Genomic DNA, 24,113 nt, shown 5'->3' with positions numbered 1-24,113 from the left:
AAGTCTTTGTCATTTACCAAATTTGGCTGTTCTTCAAAAAGCCAGACCCCTGAATTATCAGATAAGCTGAGGGGCTACTGTAGTTGGGAATGACATGACCAAATCAAGTCTACAGCTTAGAGACTGTGGACATGACCAAGCAAATGCTCTTAGCACAAAAGAGCACTGAAGTATGATGACAGAAAAGTTGAGCAAAGAAAAACTGAATGAACAATTAATAAAGTGAACCAGTAAATCAATATACTGTATTACAATCCAAAGATAGAAATCACATCCATGCAGTCATTACACAACAGAATGAAAATCTTGATGTGCATAGGTACATTCCAAATCCTTGTATCAATTGTCATCACTTGTATATCATAAATACTGTACCTTTCAAAGATTACCAATACTCTAGCAAACATTCAGACCTCCGTACAGATGATGTATGCATACATTTGTACCAAATATATCTCCTATGTATGAGCATACTGAATGCTGAATTTAAATTAATTGAGAAAAACTGGGTCATCATAATACAGCATATTCTCTTTCTTCCAGTTCTTCTGAAGTGAGACAGCTTTGCAAATACAGGAGGTTAATTTGCCCAAAATTGGTTACTTTAAAATGTGTCCTTATTCCTTGAGCAGCCAGTCAATAATACTGTCAAGATCCTTGGATGCCGAGGTGGATTTCTGAAGACAGGACAATAATCTGAAAAGAAAACCAAAGATTTTAGAAATGACTTTAAAACTACTCAAAAGACCATTCCAATATTGAATACTCTGGGGCATTACCTAAGCCTTCTTCTGAAGTCTTACACTAAAAAGCACAGTATATTGTAATTTATTCTTTTGTTTCATCACAAACCTTTTAGTGCTTATAATTTAGCCCAGTTTCATGTTCCCAAAATTTCTACACAAATCCATCTCAAGCTTCCTTAACAGGCCAAAGAAAACATTAGTCAGCAGGTAACTATGAGCATGTGCACATGGGTTCCAATCCTCAGCAGTTAACAGTCACACGTTTCATGTGTCTTTTGAACTGTCAACAGCTCACAAAATTCAGACTTCCTGATTCCTTGCTAGAGGATTGCCTTCATTTGCTTACAAAGTCAGTCAAGCATTAATCCACTATTTTATCTCCTTATTTTTGCTTTTTAGCAGAAGGAAATTCTGGTGAAATCTTCACCTTTTGGGTGAAGACCATCTTCGCTGGCTAGAAGGTTTCACTGCCTGACTTGATGGCAATCAATGAAGAGAACCACTTCAAGTACTATTTCTAGTGCTAGTTTTACCTACAATATAGAATAGAATATAGAATTTAGGCCAAAGCCAAGTGATGGGACTTACGAGGTCATTCAGCACTGAAACTGAAATTTACAGTAAAAAGGTTCTAAAAGTGTAACAGGAGGAAAACCTTGCAGTTGCACTATAAAACAATTGTTAGGAGAGGGTGGAAAGTAAGATGGAAGAAAGAGAATATGAACGGATGTACAGTAAAAGGAATGAAAGGGGTTGCAGCTAGGGGCTGAAGGCATGCTGCAAAGAATCTTAAGTAATGCCTACAGTGCACTGCGCGAGGTGCACTGATGGCACTACCCCCTTATGGGGAAAATTCTGGTGAGATTTTCACCTCTTAGGTGAAGACCATCTTTGCTTGCTAAAAGTTTTTCACTGCCTGACTTGTGGCAATCAATTAAGAGAACTATTTCAGTTACCACTTATAGTGCTAGTTTTTCTGTTTTTTCCAATGTTTGGGGTTATTTTGGTATTCATTTTGGTTTAAGTCAGTGCTAGTAATTATGAGTGGCAAGAAAGCTAATGAATTTTCTAAGTTTAGGATCCTAAATTCTGTATAAATATAATTTTTTTGTGTGAAGTGTTTTTGGGAGTACTGTATGTTGTATTTCCTTACACCTCTGTTTAGTTGTTTTTCCTTTAATGTTAAAGGTCAGTTCTTGTTTGCTATTTTAATAATTTGTATTTTTTTACTTTGTAGAAGCTAATACTTAGTTTGCATTGAGTATCTGATTCACTTAATCCTCAAAATGTTCATTTTATAGCATTCCGTAAGTGATACGGGGTAGTCTACATTTTGTATTTCTTGTAACCATATTGTCTAAATTTACAACTGTCAGCTTTTCTTTTATAGTTGTGATCTTTGTACTCTATTTTGTGTTTCTCATGTACATGTGCTTGGCTGTATGCTAATAGGTTGTAAGCAGGGCTGTATTTGCCTTATGCTTGTCATTGAGCTTTTTTATCTCTGCTTTGCTCAACATATGACACTACAGCATAGGTATAACAGCTTACCTGGTAAGTCTTATTGTGAATATATGTTGCCTTGACAGGAACCTGCAGTAGTTGCCATGGTCAGGTTTGCTCCCTAAGCTAACATATCCTACTTGCAGAGAACAGTCACAACTTAGAAGACATTGCAAAAGAAGTTCTGATAGTACTGAAAAGAAGTTTGCTTTTCTTCTACTTCAGTCTTGAGCTACTTAATGACATAACATGGCACAGTTAAAGAACTCTCTAAAACTGATGATACTCCAGCAATGCTGCCTGGCTCTAACCCAGTGTCTTTCAGTGCCATGGCTTCTCCTTCCAGTGCCCTACCAGCATTCTCAATTTCTGCTCCCTTGGCATAGGCCACAATCTCTGTGAATGAATATAGGATTCAACTTCTGCAGTACCAGTTTTCCATACTTCACAAATATATGGAAGACAGTCTTTCACACCTGATATTTGAAACTCGACCTCCAACTTTTCATCCTTCTTGACCCATGTGTGGTACTCATCCAGTTCCAAGATGCAGTCATTTGGCAATGGTGGAATCACCAACTCAACTTACAATACAAAGAAATATCCACAATGATGAGCTGGAATTGTGATCTCCCTCATTTCATTCTTCTCCTTTGAAAGACGATACCTGTACTTCCAAGCACATCAAACCACACGCCAACTATGTCCACAACCTAGAGAGCAGTCATCTTTCCAGCAGGTGATGCCAAACATCAAGACCAGGAGAGTTGCAGACAGGGGCATCATACTAACTTTTCCTGGCTTCAAGGACCCTGTTCAGAGAAGTATAACTTTGACCAGCTGCTTGCTGTCAGACAGAGCATAGGCTTTGGTATACATCTTACTGCCTTCATCATCATCTTGTTTTGGATGAGAACTTAAAGTCACAAGACTCCCAAACAAGGGACTCCAAGAAGGACTAAGAAAGTTTGTTCCCCTTACCTGGAATTAAAGAGATGCCTGATGCCCCAAAAGCAGACCTCAACATAGCCTACCTCTCAAATTCAGGAACACAGAGACCCACGTGAATTGAACCCAATTTGGCAAGGATCTTAAAGAGGTTCCTCTTATGGAAATTATCAGGGACAATGATAATGTTTCCTTTAATGAGACCTTAGAATACAATAGAACAGAATACAGAATTTTGGCCAAAGGTCAAGCATTGGGATCTATGATGTCATTCAGCGCTGAAACGGAAATTGACTGTAAAAGGTTTTAGAGGTGTGACAGGAATAAACCTCACAGTTGCACTATGAATCAATTGTTAGGAGAGTGTGGAAAGTAAGATGGAAGAGAGAATATGAATGGAGGTACAGTAAAAGGATTGAAAGGGGTTGCAGCTAGGGGCTGAAGGGACAATGCAAAGAACCTTAAGTAATGCCTAAAGTGCACTGCATGAAGCACACTGATGGCACTATCCCAGTATGGGGGAGACCATGGAATGGACCTAAAGACCTTCAACCTTAACTGGAGCATAAAATAAGGAAAGTGATCCCAGTGGCAGAGGCAGACTCCATGGCACAAGATGCCTATAACAGTGATAAAATCAATGCAACCTGCTTTAGCTCATTTGTACTTCCTTTACTGGAATACAACTAGTCTCTGGTGTGGATGTCTGCTTCTACCAGAGATGTATCTCTTTTAGATAGACTTGTTCATGGTGGTAGGTTTCTGTTTCCTAATAGTAGCAGTTATGAGTTGGACCATCGACGGATGGTCTCTTGTTTGTCACTTTTTCATAAGTTGTATTTCAGCAGATCTTTCACATTCACAATTGATCCCTGATCCCCCTTACCTGCCGAGATCTGCTAGATTCGCTGAAGAGCAGCACCAATATGCAGCAAATGTGCCTCTCTGTTGAACTTATCAGTTCCAGAGGCCCTTTGTTCCTGACACTAGTGGACTGCAGAACAGCCTCCCTGAGGATATGTAATTAGAACTTCAGAAGTTCAAGCAAAGAGGCAATGCACTACTACCCTAATACTATTCTCCTTGCATATTAATACTTTTTATCTGTTTATCTATTTATTAATTTTTTTCTTTTTTGATAGGTGGGATCTCTTCATTTTGTATTTCACTTTACTTCCTCTTAATTCATTCTAATGAACACCATATTCTTTGGAAGCTTGAATTTCAAGTCCATGGCCCCTGTGGGCTTGTTCCATACGAATAGATTGAATATAATAATAATAATAATAATAATAATAATAATACATACCTGTAATAATAATCTCCCAGAGGCCATAGCTACTGCATGGACACTTGCAGTTGTCTGGCAACCAAGTATGTTCCAATACACAATCACAATAAGAGCATCACAAAGCCTTCACTACTTTACATATCTCAACTTCATAACCTGATAGTTGCCTCTACTGACAAACTTTCACTCATGCACTGTAAGAGATATATGAATTTGTCCAGGATTAATATGACTTACAGAGAGAGAGGGAAATCAGGAAAAGGTGTAGAAAGTAAATGCCACTAATAAAGACTAAATAAGAAAAAGAGGTTACGCTATTAATTGTGTCATAAATGTTAAAAGAACAAAAATGAGTCTGTTACAGATTCTGTTTACGAACGACTTGTCAAATAGTGACAGACTGAGCATCCAAACATTTTTCAGACATAGACAAACTTTTTTATAGCAAGTCAATTGTGTACAGTATGTTCTTTAAATAAATTACTGTGATGACCGATGACTCATATGCAAATGATTGATAAAGATTCAAAGAGATTAAGCAGCACACTGTCATCTGATAGGTTACATGGAGCCAGACTATCTACTTCATAATATTTTGAGGCTATAGAGAGAAAGCAATGACCCATGAAAGAAAAGTGACCCTAAGGAGAGAAAGCAGCGGCCCTCAAGAAACAAAACACTAAAAACAGGTAAGGAGAGAAAAGTGGTGAACTTCAAAAACAGGTAGTTGACCTAAAGCAAAAGTAATGAACCTAAGGAGAGAAAGTGGTGGCTCAAAATAAAAAGATATTGACTTTAAGAAGAGAAAGCAATGACCCAAGAAAGAAAGCAGTAATCTTAAGGAGAGAAAGTAGTGAACCTAAGAAGAGAAAGTGGCGACCCCATAGGGAAAAGGTAGTGACTTTACGTTGAGAAAGCAGTGACCTTCAAGAGTGAAAGCAGTGAAGCTAAGGAAAGAAAGTGATGACCCAAAAGAAAGAAAGCAGTACCGGGTAATCCTAAAGAGAGAAAGCAGTGACCCACAAGAGAAAAAGCTGCAACTCTTAAAGAAAGAACTGACCTTAAACAGAGAAAAAGTGACCACATAAAGTAACAAAACCAAAACAAAATAAAAAAAATCAAATACCTCCTTCCTTCTCAAAGAAGAGCAACAGCAAGATGAGAAGACTTCCTTAAAACACTTTCAGTAAAATTGTCCACTTAACATTCCCTCACTTCCAGGAGTGAACCTGAGGATGGGATCACCATCACCTGTCCAGCTTTCATTTACCAACCACCAAGTCCTCATCTGTGGAAGGGAAAGACAGTTCCATTAGAACTTAAAAATAAGTAAAAAATGCACTGAAGTTTCTTCAGCACAATCAAGTTTTCTGTACAGCGCATAATCAAGGCCACCGAAAATAGATCTATCTTTTGGTGGTTTTGGTATAATGCTGCATGAGCCGTGACCCATGAAAATTTAACCACAGCCAGTTGGTGGCCTGGCCTATATCGTTGCCAGATGCACGATTATGGCTAACTTTAACCAGAAATAAAATAAAGACTACTGAGGCTAGAGGGCTGCAATTTGGTATGTCTGATGACTGGAGGGCGGATGATCAACATACCAATTTGCAGCCATCTAGCCTTAGTAGCTTTTAAGATCTGAGGGTGGACAGAAAAAGTGCAGACAGACAGACAAAGCCATCTCAATAGTTTTCTTTTACAGAAAACTAAGATGGAACATTCACACTGCCCCATTTAACTGGACTATCTTCTACTTTCGTGGCAAACACACAAAGTAATAGCAAATAAATTTGTTATGCATTTCTGAGAAATCTGTACTTCAGTCAAGCAGACACACTTTACAAAAAAAACCCACATACACAAACCATACTCAATAAGAATACTTTTGTATGAAAAAAAGATATATGACATTTTTATAATAAAATAAGGTTTTCTATATACTTACCAAGTAAACACATAGCTGTTAGTTTTTACTTTAATGGCGACTTTAAAATTGAAATTTGTGGTAGCGCTCTTTTGTTTTGGTGCAGGAGCCCCGGCCACTTCCGGGAAAGTATAGGTACAACATAGGTGAAGAACTCACTTCGTTTATGCCCTATGTCTCCATGTGCGGAGAGGGGGGACGGGTTCTGATCATGTAATTACTTGGTAAGTATATATAAAACCTTTTTTTATTATGAAAGTGTCATTTTAATATATGTAACCTACCAAGTATTTACATAGCTGAATCCCACTTTGATAGATGGGAAGCATGGATAAAAAACTAGCATTGTGGTAGTGCTTGTTGTAACCTTATCTGGGGAGAGAGCAAGAGTAGGAAGATACTGCCTTTTGGTTGTTGTTCATCTTTGTAATTGCTTGGTACATGACTATGCATTGTTCTTATTAATTGAGTTCATCATTTAAATAAATGTTTGGTCATTGATTTTCTTTTAACTTAACTCAAAATAAACATCAAATTGCCCAGCAACGAAGGTAGTTAAAATTACACCCCTGTAAAAAATGCATTACTGCCTGTTTGGTGATCTTCCAGCTAACCCCATTCCCAAAAAACCTTGGAGCAGCAGGGTAGCTCGGAAGGAAGTACCACCCCAGGTTCCCAAGACGTGAGCAACAACCTTAAACACAGTGAGAAGACTTTGAGAAGATTAGATAGAACTCATACTAATCTTTTCGTGCAGTGTATTATAAAGGAACTATGAAGAGCTAACATGTATCTGTGACCTGGCCCAAACCGAGGGTGGGGAGGAGAATAATAATGGTATTATCCACCTTAGGCCACCACCATTTTCCACAAGAACAACTTGGATAATGTCATCTAGTTGCCATTACGACTATTCGTGCTTAATTTGGACCAAGAAAGGATAGCTGAAAATTTGAAGGTTCTTTTAAAATTTCGTTTGGTGCTTGTCATTTGAATTTCAATTTCAGTAATTATTGTTGAACAATAATGTCCTAAAAGAATTTCCCATGGAATTTATCAGAGAATCATATTCGATTGGTACCCATGTATGTAATTATATTTACCAAGTAAGCCTGTTATATAACCCCCTGATATTCTTGGGCTTTCATTTAAAGGCAAAATTAATATTTCTGGAGCTAGCATAGTACTTTTACTTATATTTACCAGGTAGTAATTTATATTTTTCCAACCATAATATTCTATTTATGGGTCTGCTCGTTTAACCTAGTAACTACTTGTTCATCCCAGTTAGTTTTGCTTAGCTTCTCAATCTGTTTATCCAGAGCTTGCCTCATTGTTCTTACGTTGTTTGAATGGACACGCCCATATATTTGCATTGCTCTTGAGCATTTAGAGGTTTACTTTATATATATATATATTACTTGAGTCAATTTCTTAATAGTTTTACATGAAATTTTAGATTAATTTGATTAGAGTCCCTTCTTACATTAGATTTCCCTCATTTTCAGATTCTCTTGATTTATTCCGAAACTGTGAGTTAGAAGCAGGGCCAGCACCATCCCTCTACCTCGTATGGTTTGGGATTACCTGTTGCAAACCAGGAAGCAAGGATATTAACAACAGCTTGATGGAAAATGAATTGATAAATTAAACTAGAATTTATTATTAAATTTTAGTTTATTTTTCTGGTTTATTATTCACAGTAAATAATTCAGAATATATGACTTGGCAAAGCTCAACAAAACAATTGCCCTTGCCCTGGGCCTGAAAATACAACCACCAAAAATTGACCATAAAAAAACTACCGTGTTACCTGAACACCAAATAAAAACCACTACTCATCCATTAAAAACAAAGATCGGAGGGTACTCCAGGTACCAAGTACCCCCAGGGCTTCCCAAATAACTAAACAACCTTAAAAAGCTAAGAGATAGAAGAAAACAGAAGAATCACTCCTACCCCTCATTTCCTAGTGCCATGCCAGCTGAGGAAAATGGACCCAGCATACCGTAGTCCTTGAACAGTGTTTCGGCATCACATAAATAATGATTGGTGAAGACTGAGTGACACTTCCAGTAAGTCAATTGGATAATAGTAGAGAGATAGAGATTGTACTTAAAAGCCAACGATGTGACTATTGCCCACAATTCATAGTCCTTTACCTTTAACAAAGTTAAATTACCTTCTTGAATCTCCAAGTGAGATTCCACACTGATGTCTCCCAAAAAGAATGAGATAGCATTCTTGGAGAGAGGGCACAAAGGATTCTTAACAGAGCACCAGAGGTTATAAAAATCCCCTCTGATATTCTTGGTTCTCTCAAGGTAAAATCTTAGATGCTCTCACTGGGCACAACACTCTCTCTCGGTCCAAAGGTCTCACCAAATCCGTAAGACTCTGAATGGAGAAAGAATGAGGCCATGGATTAGAAGGGTTCTCGTTCTTTGCTAAGAACCCTAAGATGTACTTAAATACTGCATTCTCTTGGGAGAAACCAACCTGTTTATCCAGAGCTTGCAACTCACTGACTCGTTTTGTGTGGCTAAGGCGAAAAAAAAAAAAAAAAAAAGTTTCTTGATAATTCCCTAAAAGTTGTGTGAAGTGTTTCAAAAGGAGGGCCTGATAACCAATGCAGTAGTACTACATCCAGGTTCCAAGTGGATGTTCTGTTTCATAGTATCAAATGACTTAAGTCTGAAATATCTGGGTTTGAAGAAAGATCCAAACCTCTATGCTTGAACACTGAATTCAGCATAGATCTGTAGCCCTTGATTGTAGACGTTGACAAACCTAGTAGAAGAGATGTTACGTTCCTTACTCCATCTGTGAAATACTGCCCACTTAGCTTGGTAGAGCTTGGAAGAAGGTTCGCATCTACATCTCGCAATGGCATTTGCAACCTCTCTTGAAAATCCTTTCGCTCTGACAAGCTTTCCGACAGTCTGAAGCCTGTCAAAGCGAGAGTGGATAAACCTTGATGAACCCTGTTGAAATGAGGTTGTCTGAGCAGATCTTTCCTCTGTGAAAGGAGCCGTGGAAAGTCTGACAGAAGTTCTAGAAGGTCTTGAAACCATTCTTTTGAGGCCAAAAGGGGGCCACCAGAATCACTGACGTGATGGGAAGTCCTGAACTTATTTATGACTTCCCTCACTAAACTGAATGGAGGAAAGGTGTAAATCTCCAGGTCTCACCAGTCCTGGAGCATAGCATCTGTTGTCCACACTAGAGGGTCTGGGGCCGGAGAACAATACAAGGGAAGGCGATGGTTCCTGGACGTTGCAAACAAATCTACCCACGGCTTTCCCCACTGTTTCCACAGGTTGGTGAACACCTGTGAATTCAGCGACAACTCCATGGGTAGGACCTGTTTGCAATGGCTCAATTCATCCGCTAATACATTCAACTTGCCCTGAACAAAGCGAGTGAGAAGAACCTGGGTGTTGTTATTGTGACCCCAAAGAAGGAGATCTCTGGCTACTTCGCACAGCAAAAAGGAGTGTGTGCCTCCCTGGTTCTGGATGTATGCTAGCGAGTTACTAAAGAGAAATGTTGAAACGCCAGGTGAATTGCCTTCAGCTCTGTCAGGTTTGTGTGTAGCTTCCTCTCTTGTAGAGACCACATTCCTACTACTTCCTACTGTCCTAGAACTATTCCCCAACCCAGATCCTAAGCGTCAGAGACTTTCCTATAAGAAACCTCCCTTCTTTGAGCCACCACCAGATTCCTTTGTACTCCGGTGTGATGGGGAATACAAAGGAATCTGGAAGAATCTTCCTGCTCCAATTGGCCTTTAGGAAGAACTGTAAAAGCCTCGCATGCAGTCTCCCTAATGGTATGAACATCTCGATGGAGGAGAGGGTTCCTAGAAGACTCATCCAATCGTTGGCAGAGCAGGACTATAGATTCAGAAAGTGACGGATTTTCTGGGTGCATGACTGCACTCTCTTGTCTGATGGAAAAACCTGAAAAATCCGAGTTTATCTTCATCCCCAAATAGACTATCAACTGAGAAGGGACTAGTTAGAATTTCTCCTGATTGATTAAAATGCCCAAATTCTTAGACAGGCATGAAGGAAGGGAACAAAATACACCCTTGCCTAATTCCCTCTTCTCAGCCAACCAAGCATCAGTGCCTGTTAAAGCCTTCTTGGGCGAAATTGAGAGAGCCATCTTCGGAAGTTTAGAAGATCCTGCTGGTTGTCGCAACATGAAGGACGACCCAGGAGAAGAAGGCGCCATGGTGAAAAAGTACAACAGAAAGCAGAACAGAAAATAATTTAAAAGGGATGCATAAGGCGATGAAGGCTGCTCCTGCTCAGTTTCCTCTTCTGCTGAAGAAATAGCGGAAAGTGACAAGTTCTGTTGCATTTCCTCTGGTTGCTGAGGAGAAGACGGTTTCTTCAGAAGCTCCATGATATTGTCCAATCACTGATGAATCAGAAACAGTGATGAATCTTGAGTCGCCGGTACTAAGGACGCCTTCGGGAGCTCAGGGACAGGAGAAGAATGCACAGTCTTTGTAACTTGTTTAACAGAAGGCACCAAGACAGGTTTACCCACCATTATAGGGACGTCTGAATCAGAAGACTCTTCAGCCACGTAATCCAACACTGCATGAGAGCTGGACGCCACTGGGAGATTGGGAGCCACTGAGCATTCTGATCCCACTGCATGCTTAGGAGCCACTGGGAGCTCTGATCCCATGGGAGAAGTTGATTCCTTTGTATGCCTGTGAGCCACTTGACGCTTGGGAGCCAATGGGCTCTTGTGAACCACTGGGAATTTGTTATCCAACAGGAGCTCTCTATAGTCCCAATGGCTACATGAAGGCTCTTGGTCCATTTGGTGCTTACGAGGAATCGAGGGGTTCTGGTCCTCCAATACATGTCTCTTCAAAGGTCTGGAGGAATCATGAAAACACCAACTGTGTCCTCTGGGCTTGGAATCAGAACCAGTGGAGGATAAGGTGTGATCCACTGGTACACCATTCCAGCGCTTAGCTACCAAAACCTAGGAAATAGCAACAGCTTCAGTTGAGGGAGCAACTACTTGTGGGCGAACCCCACCAACCTCTCTTGGACTTACAGTTTACCTCCTCCCACGGGCTGGGGAGTTTGGCAGGGACCTCTGTCTAGGAGCATTAATGGGACGAGTAGCCACCCCCTCCACTGACAAAGCAGTAGCACTAACACTTGCACCGACACAGGGATCACCACTTGCCTTATCTAAAAGGACTCTAACTGAAGCTTCTATTTGAGTGACCGTGTTCACTACTGCGCCAAATTTCTTGTCTATCCAAGCTTCAAGACTAGCAATGGCACTAGGTTCAGAGGGAAGGAACCAGCCAACGGAGTCGTAGGGAGTGTGAGAGAAGTAGGAATAGGCGAGCAAGTAGTCACGGGTGTTGAAAAGACCCTTCTAGGAGTAGAGGACACTGAAGCTCTAGCCTCCGCTCTAGCAGCTGCCTTTCTATGCCTAGCCTTTTCTAACTTATCTAAACGGGCAGTCAAAATTCTCCATTTAATTTCATCCCAGTCTCTACATTCTTCGCGCATCAAGTCAGGAGAACAAACTTGTCCCTCAGCAATGACAACACACTGTATGAGTGTCCTATTTGGAAGAAGTCAACCTAGTATCACAGCCCTTGCTACAATACCAGTTACTAGACACAATTTAATCTGACATAATAAGTCAAAAAAAAAAAAAGCTAAGCTAGGTTTATCTAAGGTAAGAAAATATAGCACAGAGGCTACCAAGGTAAAGAATACTTCACCAAATCCTTCAAAAACAATCAAAACCATCTGGGGAATACCCTGAACTTCAAAACAAAGCTGGTGAACAACTGATGTATGGCCATTGAGCAGCAGAAACAAACTGAGCTCTTCAGCTATGTTGTACCTATACTTCCCTGAAGTGAGCGGGCCACTTACCTGCAGCAAAGCAAAAGAGCTCTACCATGAATTACAATTCTAAAGCTGCCATTAAAGTAGAAACTAATAGCTATGTAATTGGTAAGTTACATATATAAAAATGATTAATGAGCTTAAAAAGCTACAAATCAAATCTTAAAGTCATGCAAAAAAGCCTGAAGGCAAACACTTATATAAAAATGAAAAACAATTACATTTTCTAATGAACCCCATACAATACATACACTAGCACTAACAAACACCAGACCAATATTCAGAATATATGAGCCTGAAACTTGTAGAGATGTAACAGGAACAAAGGAAACCAAAGATAAACATGGAAAAATTAAAGTTAAAAAAAGGATCCGGGCAAGATTGAAACAGTATTCTAATGAGTGCAAATGGAGGATGTTGGCAGGACAGAAGGGCAGATACAGAATACAGCATACTGTAATATCTGAGGAGGCAAAATGGCCCTCAAGAAGAAAACAAACAAAAAGCCCCAGGAATGAGACGCTGTCACTGTTGGATAGAGGATTTTGGACTCTGGAGAAACCTGTGCACTGATGATGATAATCTGAAAGACATGGCATACTATAGTATCCTTCACAGTTAAGTCAAATTTTGACATATAATGAAGAAACATCTAAAGATGCATCACTGAGGAAGCCATCCAAGGCAGCTACTGGTGTGTAAACTCTGGGAATTAAGACTTGAGGGCAGTGCCCAAAATAGAGCAGCCTGAATTACTCTACAAAATGAACAGGGACATGGGAGTGCAGAGGTCCAAAGATATGACTCCCTTCCTCAAAGCTGATATTCACACTAACGATTACCTCCATATCATTACAAAAATTAACATCCCTATCCTTACTTAAAATGAACATCATGCTAGTTTAGAAATAAAGTACATAATTGTTTGCCAGATCTTTCTCAATACTGTGCATAATTTAAAACCATACTTTGCTTATACAAAGATGAAACATCATACACTGCTTAATAATATAAAAGAATTGTAACTGCTTGATATTAATGATAAATGGAAATTCTACAAAATGACATTTTTATGATAAAATAAAGTTTTATTTATACTTAGCAAGCAATTACATAGCTACTAGCTTTCCATACGGCAGTCTAACGAAATTCAAATGTTTGCAGTTGGTGCTGCCATCACTAGTGTAGGTGACAGGGTCTCACCCACTTTCGGGACTGATAGGTACAACTCAGCATAGAGCTTCAATTCGTTTGATGCCTAAATGTCCATTGAGGGGGAGGAGGGTGGTCTCTGATTATGTAACTGCTTGGTAAGTATATATAAAACTTTATCATAAAAATATCATTTTTAAATAAGTGACTTACTGAGCAATTACATAGCTGATTCCACACTGCGAGGAGGTGGGAATCATGGATATGTTCTAATCCAAAACATTAATAAAGATAATGACTTTGAACTAGAAAGGCTGCTAGCATTGGATCAATGCTTGTTGTACCTTATCTGGTAAGAGAGCTGCTTCAGGCAGGCTCTGGTCGACTCATCTTAACCTGTAGAGGGCGTGGCAGTATTGGCCAAGAGTCACCCCTACTTCAGTGGGTATCTGCAGCCATGGAAGTTCTCAGATGGCTGGCAAAGACAACAAACAGCACCCTGCCCTGGGCATAGACCAGAATAAACACAACATTGTCACCTACAGTCAAAATTAAGAACCACCACCCCAACCATTAAAAACTGGTGGTTATTTCAGATAAACTGTACCCCAGGCTTCCCTTAAACTCAGTGACCTTACAGCAAGGGGAAGAGACAGTAGAGGGACAGAGAGCCCCCTACGCTTCCTTTCCCAACCATGCCAGCCACGGATCCCAGAAGTTGGCGCCAAGTGCCCAGAGTTTGGCGTCAAGTGCTCCACTGTTGCCAAATGCCCAAATAGTAGGAATTGGCGCACAATCGGTTGGCAGGTGTGGAAGATTGACGAAGCAGGCGCAAAAGATAAAACATCGAGTCAAAAAGACGGGCACTGCTTTTCTGTCTTCTGGGCTGAGTGCGAGCTCTCTCTTCCTCCTCTGGCCCCTGGATGTCCGTTACTCTGTTAACCTCATGAGCTTGAAAATGCACTTCTGACCTTAGGGAGAATAAAACATCTTATTGAACTTGAAATGGACTTCTGTAATCGAACTTCCCCCATGAGATTCTTAAAGAGAAGAAAGAGCTCCTTCAAAACATGTCAGAGGGTCCTCTGATCTTTTCTGTCTTCTGAAGATAGTACTTCAAGGCTCCCACAGGACAAAAGGGTCTTTCTTCTTCCTCTCTGGCCCAAGAGGATGTCCGTTACCCTCTTTATTAACTAACGAGCAGAGGCCATGGCTTGAAAATGTCCTCATTCTTGGCAAGGAAACCAAGAGAGAGAAAGAGTATACTGCATTTCCATTTGAAAAGCCTTGTCATACTGAAGGCTTGCCGCTTGCTCACGCCTGTTTGGCAATCGCTGATGCCACAAGAAAGAGAGTCTCCTTCATGAGATTCTTAAAAGAGGTCAAGCTGAGGTGTTCGAAAGTTGAGCTCATAATGTTATTTATTTAGAATAACATCCAAATTCAAGAGAGAATTCCAGGGTTTTCTGGCAGAGAGAATTTTATTTTTTTCTAATTTGGAGGTTTCAAAATTTTATTTTTCTTTAAATTTTGAACTGATGAGGTCGTTGATGTCTTAAAACAATAACCTATACCCCTTGATGGTAGATGTAAAACAATAACCTATACCCCTTGATGGTAGAGGGAGACAACATCCTATCGTCCTCTGGAAAGGTAAAAAGTCAGCTAACTGGTTTATAAAGGTTCTAGAAGACGAAATGTTATTTTTGTCAGTTAAGGCCTGATGACATACCATCCTCTGAAAACTGACTGCCTGGATTGGTAGAGCCTGCTAGCAGAAAATCTTTTGCACCCAGCAAAAGCATCTTATAGCTTGCTTCAAAAAGCCTTTTGCTCTGATGAAGCTTATGACAGTCTGAAGCCTGTTATGGCAAGAGAGGACAATCCCCGATGGGACCTTAAGAAGAGAGGCTTGGGAAGTCGATTAACAGACACAGCAGATCCGGAAACCATTCCTCCCTGGGCCAGAATGGAGCGACCAGGGTCATCAAGAGAACTTGTTGATCGCCTCCCAATACTAAGGCGGGGAAGGCGTGGTCATCCAGCCCCATCCAATCCAACAGCATGGCATCCATCGCCCATGTGAGAGGGTCCAGGACTGGGGAGCAGCAGGAGGCAAACAATGATTTCTTGATGTTGCAAAAGCAGTCCACAGCTGGTTTGTCTCAAAGTTTCCAGAAATCATCACTACAAGAGAGTCCAGAGTCCACTCCATCAGCAACACTAGATTGCAGCGATTCAATTAGTCTGCAAGGACATTCATTTTCCCCATTAACAGACAAGAAGAAACTTCCTTCCTGGGCCAGATAATCTTCACTGTGGTACTGATCTGTCCAGAGAAGGTCTTTCACCATGGCACTCGCCCAGTGAGAAGGAGCTGGTTTGTGCTTTCTTGTTTGTGGACATGAAACAGAGCCGCAAGTGTTGTCCACATAAACTGCTACTGCTTTGCCAGAAACTAAAAGAGAAAACCTGGAGGCTCAGTTGAATGGCCCTTACTTCTTTGCAGAAACTAAAGGAGAAAAAACCTGAAGACTCAGTGAATGGCCCTGTAGTTCCTTCGCAGATGTGGAGCTCTCTAATCTACAGGCCACATCATTGAGATATTCCGACTCCATAGAAGGGCTCCCCAAACCTCCTGAAGCGTCAGAATAAAATTCTAGGTGCAGTGGTAGAAGAGACTCCCCTCTAAAAGTCTTTCTATGGACAACCACCATCAAAGGTCTGTCTTGATCTCTGAGGAGATGGGGGTAAAGGAAGGAGTCTGGTTGGGTTTTCCCACTCCAGCACGCTTTAGATTAAACTGAAGAGGCTTCATGAAGCCTGGCCCTCTTTACAAACGATTCTACTGAGGCCCTGGTCCCCAGCAGAATCATCCACTGAAGCAGTGAGCAAGTCCAAGGAAAGCAAAGCACCAATCTTCGAGACAGAGACAAACACTGACATCGGGAAGATGAAGCCATTTCCCAAGAGGAGCTAGGATTTGAGTGAACACTTGTGAGGCAGTGGACAGGCAGAAGCACAAGGCTCGAAACTGGAGAACTTTGCCCCAATATACAAAGTGCAGGTATTTTCTTGAATCTGGATGTATCAGGACATGGAAAAAGCTATCCTGCATGCCCAGGGTAACCATCCAGTTGCCCTTATAGAGAGAGGACATGACCTATTGACTGGTTTCCATATGAAATTTGGTTTCCAGCATGAAACAATTCAAGAAACTGACATCCAGAACTGGCCTCTAGCCCCCCCCAATGACTTGGGGACCATGAAGAGACAGCATTAAAATCCCTCTGAGTTGAGATCTAAAACTCTTCTATTGCCCCTTTGAAGAAGGGACTCTACTTCCAGAGAAAAAGTGGCAAGCTTGAACTTGGCAGTGAGCCAGATAAGTTTTTGTCAGGCAGTCAAGTTGACTGGCGACTTGGATAAGGGAGGACTTTTTCATGGAGAGGGCTGGTTTAAATCCTTTCCTCTATACTTGGACTACCCAGGTCTAGATTAAGGTCCTGCCCCTCTGAAAGCTCCAATCCTCCCAAAAGAGGTGTTGCAGCCTGGCTCCAACCGCTTGGATGAGCCAAGGGGGTGTGTTTTCTCCTGAAGATCAGAGGGAGCAGGACAGTGACCTGTCATCTAGGAGCACCAGCCGACAACAGCCACCTCCTCAACACCCACAACACTGTCACTGGGTACAACACTGACACTTGGCGCTGTTTTCAACACAAAATCCCTGAAAGAGGAAGTTAATTCCATAACAGTGTTGGCAAGAATTTTGCTTCAAGACTGGCAACAGAGTTGGGATCAGAATGAAAACCCCTGGGAGCATGGGAGCCTGGTAAAGGAGTGGGGGTAAATTTGTTTGGAGGAGGGCTTATAGGATCATGGCCAGCCACTCGTCCACATTACATGAATCAAAGGAGATGAAACAGCTGTCTTCTACCACATCAGGTAGAGAAAGAATCTCAAGACTAGTTCTACTTTTGGCTCTAAAGGCTGCCTTCCTTTTCCTATCTTGGTCTAAGTTGTCCACATGGGATTCAACGTCTTCCCTTTACTATCTTCCCAATCCTGACACTCTGGACATGTAAGCTCTCTACTATATTCCTGCTCCCTACACTGCCATGCTTAGTGTGCGAATCATAGTCTAATTTTACAGCCTTCAAAGCAATAATGACTTGAAGAGCTGGAGTCTGACATATTTGTTCATTTTACAAATAAAGTTAACTAACGATACTACTAAGATACAACACTGTCACTGGGCACAACCACCACAAAAAAATGAGAGAGAATACTTCACCAAAAATACGGGGACAAAAATTTAAAAAGATGAAGCAGCGATTGCACAAGACTGAATCAAAGACATTAATTGGGAGCCAGCACAAAAAGGAATTGAAGCTCTATGCTGAGTTGTACCTTTCAGTCCCAAAAGTGGGACGGGACCCTTTTATCTTTACTACACTGCGATAGCAGCGCCTGCACCGCCAATAATAATATGAATTTCGTCAGACTGTCATGTAGAAGGCTAGCAACTCTGTAACTGCTTGGTAAGTCACTTATATAAAATGTTCTGTTGCATGATGTTAGGAAGGATTATTCTAGAAAAACAGCACTCCAAATAGTGAACAGCTAACAGATATCCTTCTCTGGTAAATACAGTGAACAGATAACAGATAACTTTCTCTGGCATTTACCATAATACCTCTGTACATTGTATCTAACATCTGCATTGCCGGACAGGGATTATTCAGTTAGCTTTCATCCATCTGCATTCCAGTTATATAACTGACCCTTCAAAGAATTAATTTTCAAAACTGTAAACATGTAATTTTGCAAAATTAATATATAGAAAAACTATTAATCTCATAGGAAACTGTGTACATAATTTACTCAGATGGCACTTGAAGCTATGAAGTGTATGAGAATGCAAGTTGAATTTCGAAGTCATGTCGCAGTTTATAATCATTATTGCATGCCATTCCTACAATAACTCCCAAATTCACTTGTTTGGTTATTCACTGTTGAAGAGGATTATACTGTATAAGTATTACTGTAAGTAGAGACTTAACATCTGCCAAGCGAATCAATTTACGAAATGTGACAAACATATTAAAGGGATATATAATACATTTATTTATACTTCCAAACTCTCATTCATCTGGAAAGATGATCAGGAGGTGGGAAAGTGACCCAGGGCCAAGTCTGATTATCTGTCAGTTTTATTAATTTAATCACTGTTATTTTGTTACTTTACTTAAATGGGCTAGTGAAGTAGGTGTAGGCATTGTACATTTAAGAAATGTAGATAAAGTATGCTGTTAATTTTATTGGGTGTTTGTAAAGCCAGTCCTCTCATTATGTTAGGAATGGTTGCAATGGTTGTTGCTGTGACGTCAGAAGATTCTTGTTGGTGGTTTGTTGGGTTGGTTTTTAAGTCTTTCTTTTGGCTGTTGGGGTCATGAGCTGACTTGGGCGAGCAGTGCAACGGGAATAGGTGTGTACAGTAAATTGAGTAATTGTTGCATATTGGTCGGGCTGGGTGTTTATTCAAAGTCTAGAGCTCTCTTTTCCTGATTAATAATAATAATGTCAGCAAGTATTACTATATAAAGTTTCATATTAAAATTTATTATTTGGATAGTTACCTACTGTTATAAATAGCCAATGCAAACGAGATAACCACTAAATAACATAGGCCTCTATCTTTAAATAAGAAGAAAACTTAAAAGAAAATTCAAGTGATTAAGGAAAGCAACTGATAGATCAAGTTCCTTTGAGACAAACCAACAGAGGTTCCTACAAACACCAAAAATACACCATCCCACAACGCAACAAAACAGTCCAATAAGAAAAGCAGCTCAGTGGATAAGCAGGATACACCACACCACCACAGAAGGGATTTTATTTAAGAGGAATCAAAGAAGAGAGGGCAACAGGAGCTGCAATATAGAATTACCAGTATTCAGTAGATTCTGATCTCTTGTCTCACTTCTTGATGCAAAGTAGGTCCTGGTGGGTGACTGGGCAATGATTGCTTAACTGTATCAGCTTTTGAAGTGTGAGAAGTCAACTGGTGAATTCAGTACCTCTGGGTGTAATGGATAATTTTAAGTGACACCTTTCCCTTGGCTTCTGCTGCAATGTTAGGCTTCAACCTCTGGAAGAAGAATAATGGGAGGGGTCAGAGAAAGTAATTATCTGCATATCTATACACCAGATGCAAATAATAAATAAATATGAAAGTGAAGAATGAATGCATACCAGAAGTCTTAGATTAGTAACAAACACATTCTACAAAATCAGCAACCTTTCTACAAAACCTCAACAACTTGATCCATGATGCCAACAGAATAGGGGTAACTATGAGGCCAAAGACTGCTTCCAATGAAAATACATGACCTTTAATACTATTCACTTCACCACCATTTCACAAAACATCAAGGAAGGAACATAACCTAAAAAAAAAAAAAGAAAATTTTTACATTAATTTGTATTTTTCCTAACATACAAACCTGAAGTTCTTTACATTTTCGTCCCACCTCAGCCACCCCTCATTCTAATACCTGGGGCAGTCTGAGTATTCGCAACAAATTCTTGGACAAACTTACTGATCCCCATCCCCTCAAATGCTTGGCATCAAAGGAGAGGCCATGAATCTCACCTGCTCCCTTCGCCAAAGCCAGTGAAAGGAGAAAACAGTCTCAAGGGTCAGATTTCTGTATGACAACTCTCTCAAAGGCTCTAAGGGGACAAGTCTGGCTCCTCAGGAATGAGAATCACATCCCACTCATGGGGACTGAGTTTTCTGAGTAGGCAAGACTGTTCGAAGCTTCTCAGGAGCATGGAGATCTTCCACGAGGAAGAGAGATCGACTCCTTTCAAACTAAGGATTTGGACAAGTGAAGACATGTAGCCCTTAATGGCTGAGACAAAGAGAAGCTTCTTTCAGCAAAGAAAGACGAGACAGTCCACGCTACCTGCTGAAGAGTGTCTCTGATTGGAGAGATACTCTGCTGATGACACTAACTATAGAAGATGGCCCATTTCCCCTGGCATGCAGCCACTGAGGATTTTTGAAGCTATCCAGACATCTCCTTTGCTGTGCAGCGAGAGGAACCTCTCACTCATATGAGATGCTGGGTAGTCTCCAGGTGTGAAGTGCCAACACTTTCACGGCCTGGTGGGAATCTCTCTAGGGGCCTCGGATGACAGAGCTAGCAGGTCCAGATACCACCCAGCATGTGGCCACTTGGGGGCCACCAGAATCAACCTGAGATTCAGGGTAATCGGCACCCTGTTGATTACCCAACGAATTAGGCAAAACAGAGGGAAGGCATAGGTCACTAGGTTGTCCCAAAGGTGAAGAAGGCATGAACAGAACACTGCAAGCTTCCTGTTGTGCCAGGTGGGAAAGAGGTCTATACCCAAAGCCCTCAAGCTCAAGAGTCTCTCTGCAATGCCTGGGTTCAGAGACCATTTCTTCCTTATCATGACTCTGGCAACTCAGCTTATTTTTTGAGTCCCTGACATGTACCAGGCAGACAGCTCTATCTAGTGAGCTACTGCCCACAAGTGTAACTGCACCCCCAAAACTGTGAAGCTGGAAGGACACCAATCCCCCTTGTGTTTTGATGTATGCCACCACTGGTGTTGTCGCTCATAAACACCAAAGGAGTGCCCCATCAATTCAGCTCTGAAACTCCAGAAGGACCAGAAATGCAGCTTTCAGTTCCAGGATATTGAGGTGCTTGTCATTCCGATCCCACACACCTGATACTAATACCTCCCCAGGTGTACACCCCCAACCCTTGTTTGATGTGTCCAAGAACAGAATCATCTCAGGGGAGGGCAGGGGTGCCAAGTGGCACTCTGATCATGAGGACTTTCAGTGTCACTGGTGGAGTATTACAATCTGATGACACTGAGGAGACCTCTTCCCTCTTCATCTTCCTGGTAAACTTCACCTACTATTTAAACAGCCAGACATGGTACTTAGAACATGAGCTAGTCTAATTTCAATCAAGCCTCCTGCATGAGGCATGGAGGGCATGAGGGTCTTGAAAGAGGAGAGGAACCTATTGTAAGGCTTGTCCTTCCCTGGGCAATGCCTGAAAACCTGAGGTTTCCTTTCCAAGGTGGATGGTTTAAGTGATTGAGGGGTTTGTGGCATAATGAAACAAACAACTAAACATTCATGCAATACAGACACCACCCTACTTATGAACATTAAACTTACAAACATTCAGATACAAACAAACGGGATCACAGATTAAAATGGTCTTCAGAGTGCTCCCCTTTGCCATCCATAAGTTCAAACTTTATTTTGTGCACCTACTCTGTACATACTGTACTGTATGTACAGTATAGTGTTTTGTGGTTTAGTTTGAATAAAGGTAAAATACTGTATTGACTTTATATTATACTGTACTTAAATGGGCATGAAGAGTACTGTAACTGAATTACAAACAATTCAACATACAAACGGCCATCAGGAATGTACTCGTTTGTAAGTGGGGTGGTGCCTGTAGTTAAGATTCATCCAACATAATATCAGTTTCAAACAGCTTGCATTGTATTCATGACATTACTTTACAACATTCAATCAAAAGGAGGTAATCCTGTTACTGGAAAATACAGGTCATACAGTCAAGTGTGATTACAGAGGCTCAGACACCAAACCCACTCAACACTGGCTTAAGCTCTAGATGAAAGGTCTTTTACACCTGTGGACATGCAGACCATAATCGCATTCTGTTATTCAATATCAGGTTTTCCTATGTTTTAGTGTGTGTTCTCAATGTTTCTGGTGGTCAATTTGGTAGTAAATCAGTAGTTCTAGAGACACTGCACGCCCCTTATATCCTGCAATGATGAGGGACCACAGTAGGGAAACCAGGATTTTTAAGGGAGGAAAACACAACCAACTGGAATACAGGGGCCTATTCTGCTCTAACCTGACCAGAAGAACTGTAAATTAAAATAAATAAGAGGGTTGCAACCTAACCCAACCCAAGGGCACCTGTCTCTTACCCAGCCCCATTGGATGTCCCCCACCTTAACCTAACCTAGGATGCTGGGTCCCTATCTGGTGAGCAAGGCTGGGGCCTTTGCCATCCTTGACCTCCTAATCTAAAATAGCCTAGTGCTTGGTGTCATTTTGAAAATATTCAATAAACATTAGACAGTGAAAACATTTATCGATAATAATTAGAATGAGAACTTGCAGAAGTATCATGGGGACATTTAATATATCCCTGTATCCCCCCATAATTGCATTAGTGTATGTATGGGCAGTTCAGTATCTCTAAAACCACTAATACGACACAGATATGAACATCATAATCTTTCAAAACTTGGGCCATAAAATTTTGCATGAAATTTTGCAATAAAGATAAAATAATATAAAGAACAAAAATTGTACATCTGAACTACAGGGGTCATTACTGAGGACTGAACCTGGCTTTTTCGAGCATGACCTGACATCAGTGCTTGTGAAAAATTGTTATAGGGTTAGTACCTGGTGTCAGATAACTAATCGTGACACTGAAGGTGCTCATCTACCACAAAGTACCTGTGACACTTTGTGACATATGATTCACCTGCCACAAAGTGTCAAAGGTACTCACAAATTTCTTACAAGACATAACTGAAAGATTCCACATAGGCTACCCTCTACCTATTCTTAACTAATATGAAGATACAATGCTGGCTTTAACCATACAGTTTCTATGACCATAATATGTTCCTTAACTTCATTGGCAACATAAAATAAAAATGGTATAAAAATGAATGAAAACAGTAACTTTTGAGTTCATGTGAGAACCCAAAACCCCATAGGTTGGGTTAAGTGGAAAATATTTATAATTAGCTTGAACAAAGTACCTGTATTTTTGTAACGTTTAAAAGATGAAAACTTTGAGTATTTTTGTAATTTCTAAAACATTAAATCATATATTTGAGTATTATTATAACAATGAATAACCATTTCCACAACTCAACACTTGGAACAGACCTCCACCGAGATGTCAGTCTGCTGAGTGACCTCATCAATAGATAAATGGATTTATAACCCCAACCCAACTCAATGGTTAGTATACGAACCCCATAAAAAGAACCACCTCATGGCTACAGGGTCTGTGCAGAACTCGACAGACACAGGGATTACCCTAATTAATTAACCTGCATTTTGCACGCTAAAGTCAAAATTTTTGGTACAGTAGCCTACATGGATAGTTTTTTGAAGTAATTCTAAGAAGGAACTGCTCACTGAGATATTGTTTATTGATAGATTGAAAAAAGCTTTCTAAAAATGAAAATACAGTAAAACAAATTTTAGGCTAAGTCATAACCTCCAAAGGCATGACAAAGCAATAGGTACTAGGCCTATTCCATACGAAGACTTCCTCTGAAACTAAAAATGTATAATACTAAACCAGGCCAAAAATAAATTTCCATTGCCAAATTCAACTTTTAGTCTGCACTAAAGAAAATTAATAATTACAAAACGAGCTCCTCACACAAATAATTACAAATAAGAGTTCCCACATTCGTCCCGGCGCAATCACTAACTCGGTGGTGGACTAGTGATGCCAACCACCGTCTTCCATAGTTCCCTCAATCCTAAAGCAGAAATTTCCCAGAATTCC

General features: G+C 40.5%; 1 long non-coding RNA gene across 3 annotated transcripts; it reads right to left on the bottom strand.

The window, feature by feature from the left end:
- Positions 1-230: 230 nt before the first annotated feature.
- On the bottom strand, positions 231-24,113 carry LOC136846443 (uncharacterized). 3 transcript variants are annotated; one of them, XR_010855389.1, is made up of 6 exons: positions 24,013-24,113; positions 19,424-19,624; positions 5,615-5,776; positions 4,507-4,682; positions 4,084-4,207; positions 231-696 (listed from the first exon to the last, which is right to left on the bottom strand). It is a non-coding gene; the product is annotated as an uncharacterized lncRNA (long non-coding RNA). The 3 variants fall into 3 exon arrangements; XR_010855387.1 differs by lacking the exon at positions 4,084-4,207 and having other exon boundaries at positions 24,013-24,091; XR_010855388.1 differs by lacking the exon at positions 4,084-4,207 and having other exon boundaries at positions 19,554-19,624; positions 24,013-24,066.

The sequence above is a fragment of the Macrobrachium rosenbergii genome, chromosome 15, assembly GCF_040412425.1.
Source record: "Macrobrachium rosenbergii isolate ZJJX-2024 chromosome 15, ASM4041242v1, whole genome shotgun sequence".
Taxonomy (NCBI): domain Eukaryota; kingdom Metazoa; phylum Arthropoda; class Malacostraca; order Decapoda; family Palaemonidae; genus Macrobrachium; species Macrobrachium rosenbergii.
This window is presented reverse-complemented; position numbering and strand designations above follow the sequence as displayed.